Source organism: Meles meles, chromosome 2 (assembly GCF_922984935.1).
Source record: "Meles meles chromosome 2, mMelMel3.1 paternal haplotype, whole genome shotgun sequence".
Lineage (NCBI taxonomy): Eukaryota > Metazoa > Chordata > Mammalia > Carnivora > Mustelidae > Meles > Meles meles.
The window spans coordinates 48161682-48170025 of NC_060067.1; positions in this window are offsets into that span (position 1 = coordinate 48161682).

Sequence of the window (8344 nt, forward strand, 5' to 3'; positions counted from 1 at the left end):
TTCACTTACCCAGTTTCTTACCCAGTTTCTACATCTCTAACCTCATGCAAAGGCTAAACTTCTAAAAGCCGCATACAATCCCTGCCTCCTAGGAAAACCATGCTTTGACCTTATCACATAAAACAGTTTAGTTCAGTGATTCTCAATCCTGGCTACACACTAGAATCACCCAGGGAGCTTTTTTTTTAAATCCCAGTGATTGGACTGTACCCACTGAGATTCAGATTCATGTGTTCTGAATTGGGGCTAGGGTATGGTTATGTTTGAAAAGCTCCCCATGTGGTTTAATGTGCAGCCAGAGTAAAGAAATCCCAGCTGTCTGCTCACTGTGTCCACTTCTCAATTTCACTATAAAAGTTTGCATTCTTCTTTGCATAGCTAAAGACCTACTCACTCCTTTCTCCACCAGAAGCAAATCCCAACTTTTGACCTTTAACAAAATAAATAACAAGCAGAAGCTCTGAAATTATTCATTTTCCTTAAAGGCTGCAGAGTCCCTCAGATCAAGGCCAAGTGCTCAGGCTTTTTCTAAGTGGTAAAGCTTTCTCTAACCCATGGAGAGACCAGTTCCAACTTGGGTCAAGAGGGATTGTGGCAATGGGTTGAGTTCCAAAACAGAAAAAACCTAGGCGGCTGTGACTTTCTCAAATTTTTATCCTTTTCCACTTCACTGCAGTTAACATTGCCATCTCTTTGTTTTCATTGAAACTTTATCCTATCTTGACTAGAGCAATGTCAAATAAGTCAAATCTCCCTCCTGGGGCTTATCTCTGCTTGGTTCATCATCTGCCTCTTCTTCCTCTTGCTTGATCTATTTCAGGCCCTCTGCAAGGCTTAGTTTCTGGCTCTCAGCTTTGCTTTGTGTTCATGATTCCTCGAATAGGTTATCCATGATAACCTATCATCCTTTATTCTAACTGTTCTAAGTGCTCGTGTTCATGATACAATTCCAAGCTTAAATCAACATGGCCCTGCCTCATCAGGCTTATACTCTGGTGGGAGAACACCAAATTATTCAGAAAAGGCACACAAGCAAATGTATAAATGCAAGTCCTTTTAAGGACAAGAACAGAGCTCTATAAGACTGTATGACAAAGGGATGCCTCTAGTTGAAGACATTAGGGAAACTGACATTTGCCATGATTCCTGTAAAACTTGTATTAATTTTTTGAACTAGTGTAGGATCCACAATTAGTTTCAACCAATTTGAAAAAAATTCTGCCCCTGACAACTGACAGACTACTGACTAATACATTCTGGCTCAACTCTGATTCACAAACAGACATTTCTGAGGGGGTTGAATTTGCCTTTAATTAATAGAAAGATGGTGGCCATTACTTGTTCTAAATGATACGGCACTGGAACTACAGAGATGAAAAAGAAGTAGTCGCTACTGTTAAAATGCTCACAGTCGATGGAAAAACATTTGGTGAATAATTCCGTACAGTACAAAAAAAGCAATGGCAAAATTATATACAGGATATGGTCATCCTACTACTATATTAACTCCAGTTTCACCTTATCATTTAAAATTTATGGACAGGGGAGCCTAGGTGGCTCAGTGGGTTAAAGCCTCTGCCTTTGGCTCAGGTCATGATCTCAGGGTCTTGAGATCCAGCCCCGCGTCGGGTTCTCTGCTCAGCAGGGAGTCTGCTTTCCTTCCCCTCTCTCTGCCTGCCTCTCTGCCTACTTGTGATGTCTGTCTGTCAAATGAATAAATAAAATCTTAAAAAAAAAATAAAATTTATGGACAACTAGTATTTAAATGACATTTGTCTCTGTCTTCCGATTAACCCAAATATAGAGATGGATAATTTATTTTAAAATTCTTCCTATGGTACGGTATGTCCATTCATAAGTTGAAGTCAAGTTGATCAGCATGCCTTTTTCTCAGGTACTAAGTGAATCATTTGAGAGTAGGAAGGTTTAGGAAACTTTGTTTCAACCCTTTTCTTCCTTCACCATGAATAGATTGGCATTGACCCTTTCTTCACACATGTCCATTCTTTAAATCATTATGCTTGGCTCCTTTTCAGGCTGCGTCAAATTCTTTCTAAAAGAGAAGGAATGAATTGGGACCCAAACCTCTCACTCAAGGCAAGAAGAGCTTTCTCAGTTTCCTTGTGATTCCCCTGGGAGTATATTGAGAGCAGGTGTGACCTGGGGAAAGTTATTAACTTCTGGGAACCACAGTTTGCTTATCAGTGAAGTGAGGATGATAATATTACCTCTCTTACAGGATCCCATAGAGCATGTTCTCTTATGAGTATACAATGAAATGCCAGCTGCGATCTTTCTATATACAGTGTTTGGTCCAGCGTGGCACTAAGATGCCAAACCTCTATCTGTCCTCTGTATCGTCAAGTCTTTCACAACCTGACTCACTGCCTTCATTTACCCCCCAAATTTGTCTCACTTATTCTTTTTGAAACTCATTTTCATTCTTGAGAGATCATTTTCTCTTTGGTAAAGGTGACTTTGAATGACATTTATTTTCCCCAACGTGTTAATGACAAGGCTCAGTGGAATAATCAACAAGCAACATAAACAAGCTTTAAAATGTTTTCACTCACATAATAAGAACTAAATCATTTTGACCTCTATCTTATGGAGTACCAATCAGCATGATTCTCCAGGGTGACTTTCAGTCACCTGTCAGTCTATTGATACCACATCTTTCTGATTTAATGAGGAAAATCATTATCATCATCAGATTTTTATTAACTGCCTGAAGCAGTGGTAAGAAAGAGAGAGAGGGAGAACACCAGAAAGATCTGTTCTTGCTTACAGAGAGACATCCAGAATAAACTTCAATAGGCCATGTAGGTGGCTAGAAATAAAACCAAGGATAAGATATTTAACTACCTTTTGGAGTAGGAGTCAAGTTCAAGTATTTTACCTCCAAAAACTTACTCCCAGCCAAGCCAGGTCCTGTTCTAGGTACTGGGGATATATGACTGAATAATAGAAATTCCCTGCTTTCATGGATTCACAATCTAGTGAGAGGTAACAGACCAGAAAAAAAAAAAAACCATAGAAATATATATATTACATTGGGTCATTGTGAAGAAAATAAAAACAGGTAATAGGATAGAGAAGAATGGGAGTGGGGAGTAGAAGGATTACATTATTTTAGAAATAATGGACAAGAAGACCTTTTTAAATGAAGTGATATTTGAACTGAGATCTTAATGGAGTGTAATATCTGGCCATGCAGATATCTGCAGGAACACTTCTCAGGAGGAGGGACAGAAAGTGCAAAGGCCCTTTGAGGCACTGTCATACTTGAGGAACGGTAAGGAAACCAGTGTGACCAGAGCACGGGGGCAGGGAAGGGGCAAAGAAGAAAGAGGAGATAAAGTCAGAGATGTGGTGAAGTAGGGGTATGGATGACTGAATCATTTAGGGTCTTGTCAGACATAGAATGGCTTTGGATCTTGTTCTAAGGGGGCCAGGAGACCGTTAGAGGGTAATGGCAGAAAGACCAATCAAGAAGTGTTTGCAGTAATACAGTTGAGAGACAATGATGGCTTAGACTACCTGAGTAATGGAGGAAGTGAAAAGAAATTGTCAGACTATAGATAATTTTGGAGATAGAGCTGACAAGATTTACTGATGGATGCAACATGGAGGAGAGAAGAAAGCAAGGGATCAAAGTAGATTCAGAGTTTTGACCTGAGCAACTGGGAAAACGAGCTAATATTTACTGAGATGAACAAGGAACAAGTTTGAGATTGGGGGTGGAGTGAGTCGGGTAGGGAATTGAGAGTTTGGTTTTGCCATGCCAAGCAGGGTCCAGATCAGGGTGAAGCAAGTGTGGCATTTGCCTTGTACAGAAAATTTAAGGGGCACCAAAAAACTCAGTAATCAAAATAATATATTTTTAGAGATTTTATTTATTTATTTATTGAGGGGGAGAGATAGAGAATGGGGGAAGGGACAAATGGAGAGGGAGAGGGAGTGGGAGAAGAACCCTGAGCAGACTTCATGCTGAGCAGGGCATGATCTCATGACCCTGAGATCACAACCTGAGACTGAAACCATAATTGCATTTTTAATTGACTGAGACATGCAGCCACCTCAAAATAAATAATATTTTAAATTATACTTTAAAAAAATAAATACTTAAAAATACTAAAAAATAAAAATCAATGCAAAAAATTGATGTTGAACTAAATAAAAAATTTAAAGATAGGCTGTTATTGTTTGTTTGTATAGGAACCTGTATTATTATGCAATAGGAGCAATCATTTGCATCAGACTATGTTTCCTAGTGGAACCTTAAACTCTCCTTAATGAGGGCTAACAATGGCCTTTACAAGGATTTGGTAACAGAGCTTTCCATATTGTCATTTTTTAAAATGTAGAACTTCTGTTGCCTTTTACACTCAGTTCAGAACATGGAGCATATTTTGACAAGCATAGATAGGGGCTCACCTGTCTTCTTTTACTTTATGCTGCAAAGTACTCAGCAGGGCATTGCATTGAGTGGAAAGGGCAAGGTCTGGACTTGAAGTCTGGAGTGCAGGACACATAAATGTGGGAGTGTGGACAGATAAATGTGGTATTAAAACCATAGGCTGGTTGAGCTTGGTTGGAAGAAGAGCAGGAAGGCAAAGGAAGTGAATGGTCTGACGAGTACACCTGGCAAAGAACATAAGGACAAGAGAGTAGAACTCCAGATGTGACCAAGGAGGAACAACTAGGAAAGGATATGAGGGAGCAGTGTCATAGAAATCAAGGAACAAAAGTATTTAAGGAGGAAATAGAAAACTATATAGAGATGCTACTTTTGCATATCTGAGATTGGTAAACATTTTCTAAAGTTTTAGTAAACTTGTAGCAGGTGGGATCGTGGCTCCCAAAGAGATATACCCTGTCCTAATCCCAGGAACCTGTGAATGTTAACCTTACTTGGGAAAAGGATCATGGCAAATGTAATTAGGTTGAGAATCTTGAAATGAGGAGATCTTCCTGAATTATCCAGATGGGCCTGAAAGCCAAAGACCAGGGTCCTCTTGAGTGAGATAGGGGGACATTACACATCGTAAGAGGACAAGGTGCTGAGGGTGGAGGCAGAGACTGGGGTGACAGTGTCACAAGCCAAGGATGCCCACGAATCCCTAGAACCACCAGAAGCTGGATGAAGGAAGGAAGATTCTGCCCCAGAATCTCTGAAGAGGGCATGGCTCTGCCAACATCTTGATTGTAGACTTCTGGCCCCCCAAACTGTGCAGAAATAAATTTCTGTTGTTTTAAGTCACTACATTTGTGATCATTTGTTATGGTAACCTCAGAAAACAAATATAAAACTCTATAATTGAGTGGGTGGGGAAACCAAGTCTCTCACACATTACGAGTGGTTGGTAAATTAGAGAGCACCTTTCATGGAAGGCAATTTGGTGATATTTATCAACATTTCAAACACATATATCATTTTTTTTAAATTTATTTATTTGACAGACAGCGAACACAAGCAGGCAGAGAAGCAGGCAGAGAGAGAGAGGAGGAAGCAGGCTCCCTGCTGAGCAGAGAGCCCGATGCGGGGCTCAATTCCAGGACCCTGGGATCATGACCTGAGCCGAAAGCAGAGGCTTTAACCCACTGAGCCACCCAGGCGCCCCAAACACATATATCATTTAAACCAGCAATTCCAACGACAGGAATTTATCATACAGCTAGACTCACATGCCTACCAAATTATGTATGTACAAGGTTATCCACTGAAGCAGTGTTGGTAGCAATAAACTAGAAACAATCTAAATATGTTGACCTTTGTGTTAAATGAGCTTGACTCTAATAGGGAAAAATAAAAACATAGCTTTATGCTTTCTCTCATTGTGGGTCTAGTTTTTTTCTATCCCTGGATGAAATCACAAGCTGTTCTCATGTTTTTTTTTTTTCCCCCAGGAACTTAAGATCATAAAAAATGTCTTTGGAGATTTTTATTACCACATTGGCCATGTTGTATGAGTCTGAACATCCAGTCTGGGGTAATATTAAAATTGTCATACTCTTGGCTTATTTAAGGATGTCCCCTCTCCCCAATCACAGCTTGGAGGTCTGTGGTGGAGGAAGGGGCTTATTTTCCTCCTCCCTGCCCCACACTGAGTCCAGCCTCTGAACTTCTCTGGAGTTAGAGGGCTAGGGAGTGCGATGGGGAAAGAGGTAAGGGACAGAAAAAGCCTTAGCTGTTTGTCACAGATACAATCTGGTATTGGTGTCTTCTAGGAGTCAGACTGTACTAATCAGATTTACATGAACTATAATATCAAATGGCCCCCAACTTGAGTAACTTAACAGGGAACATTTATTTCTCACCCATGTCCTGAGCAACATGGATCAGCCTTTGAGCCAGGTGGGGTGCCAGGACTCAGTTCTGGTCATTCAAAGCCATACTTCCTGCAGTGTGTGGCTTCTCCATTTTCTAGGGCCTCACCCTGCTGTGCTATGTGTGGGAAGAGAAAATCACAGAGGATCCAGTGGGGTATACTTCAGTTGGGAAGGTGTCTGTCACACCTCTGCTGCTCCCACGTTGTTGGCTGGAACTCAGTCCTATGATCCCACCGAACTACAAGGGCAGCTGGGAAATACGGTCTAACTGTGCCCAGGACATTAAAATGCATAGCCTTGTCTCCACTGCATGGGGATTCTCAAACTGATTCTTTCTCAGCAGTGATGCTTTCATGGGACCCCCAGAGATGTCCATGTGATTGCAGCATCCTTCATCACCACCACCCCATCCCACCCCCACAAATGGGCACTTATCAACTCCTCTGCTGGGGTCACATTACCCCTCCATAAAGTTCTTTTGGGTGGAGTCCAAAATGACTTCAAACTGAATCCCTTCAATTTGTCCTCCAGTTGGTCCCCTCAGAAACATCTGTGCTCCCCAGCAGTGAAATGCAACTTGTTCCCAATGTGGGTCTTTCTTCTCAGCCACCTAAGCCTGCATCACTCCGCCACCTGCTGTAGAATTTTTCAGAAATGGGTGACGTACAAATCAGGGAGTCCCTTCACCTCCAGGGACCTGTGCTAAGATCTCTTGTAACCTGCCAGATTCAGTGTAAGGAAGGTAGGTAGGCAAGGTTCTCCTCTTAACCCTGATTGAGGAAAGATTGAATACACAGCACATGTAACTTCCCTCAGTGTTGACTCTCCAGATCATTCATCTGGGGTCACGAACAGGTTTTCCAAAATTTCTTTTGCAGGTCCTGCATAGATGGCTTCATATCTCGCTTTGGAATGTAGAGGTTCTTGACATAGTGTGTCGCTTGTGGTGTTTTTGCCATGTAAAAGATTTTTGTTGTTGTTTGCTTGTTTAATGTAATCTGATTTGTCATTCTTTCGACCCTGGCTCAAAAAAAAAAAAAAAAAAGTCCTTATCCTATTCCTGGTCTTAAAAACTTTGATTCTCCTTCCAGATCTCCCATTACTAACTAAACTGCGGTGGGCAAATTACACTATGGGCTTAAATCTTTGTTCCTTGACCAGCAAAGCATGAAGTTAAAACTTCTCAGAATTATTGTGGAGGTTAAACTGAACACTGTGAAAACATCTCACACTGTACGCTGACAAACTAAATGTTCAACAAGAAAGATCTTCATTCTATTCTAGAAGAAAGATGTCCAAGCTGTTTCTAAACTATAAATCAATGAATAAGTAGTGGTTTTAGACTTGTGTTTGTGATTAAGAAATGGCTTTAGAATAGAGGCCCTGACGAGAATGAATTTGCTAGACGTCTAACTTGGACTTACTCTTTCATGTTCCTCTTGGTTGGTTGCTCTCATTTTGTGGGCAGTGTGCCGCTCATTTAAACTAAGAGCCTGGAATGAAAAATAGGTTTAGATTTTACTTCATTTTGCTCACCCCCAAGACCCTGTATAAACACTGCCAAACTGTAAAAGCTACCTACTGTTTCCTGGGAAGATCCTTTCTGAGTATAAAGTGCCCTGGGGAGACTGATAACATGCTCTAAAAACAAAACAAAGAAAATACATCAGGGTTGCAACGGGCAGCTGGGTTCCTGGTCAGTGTTTAGGTAATATTTACTCCTGACATAACCAGGGAGCCCTGGCTGTCAAGTTGGCATACACAGGAACAGTGAAATAGGTGGTCCTGGTGTGTTAAGCCAACCTCTGGCATATCCAATAACATGCCAAGGCTGAGGCTTACTCTAACCTGCTGGATAGTTTGTCTCACAGTTTGCTGTATAAAACATCTTCTTTTTCTGGGAAAATGGGTAGCTCAGATCATTTCCAAAATCAGAGATGGTAATTTCAAATGTTTCAGATTCTTGGGGCTCTGATCAAGTTCTTACTGTGTGTTGGGGTAAATTCTGAAC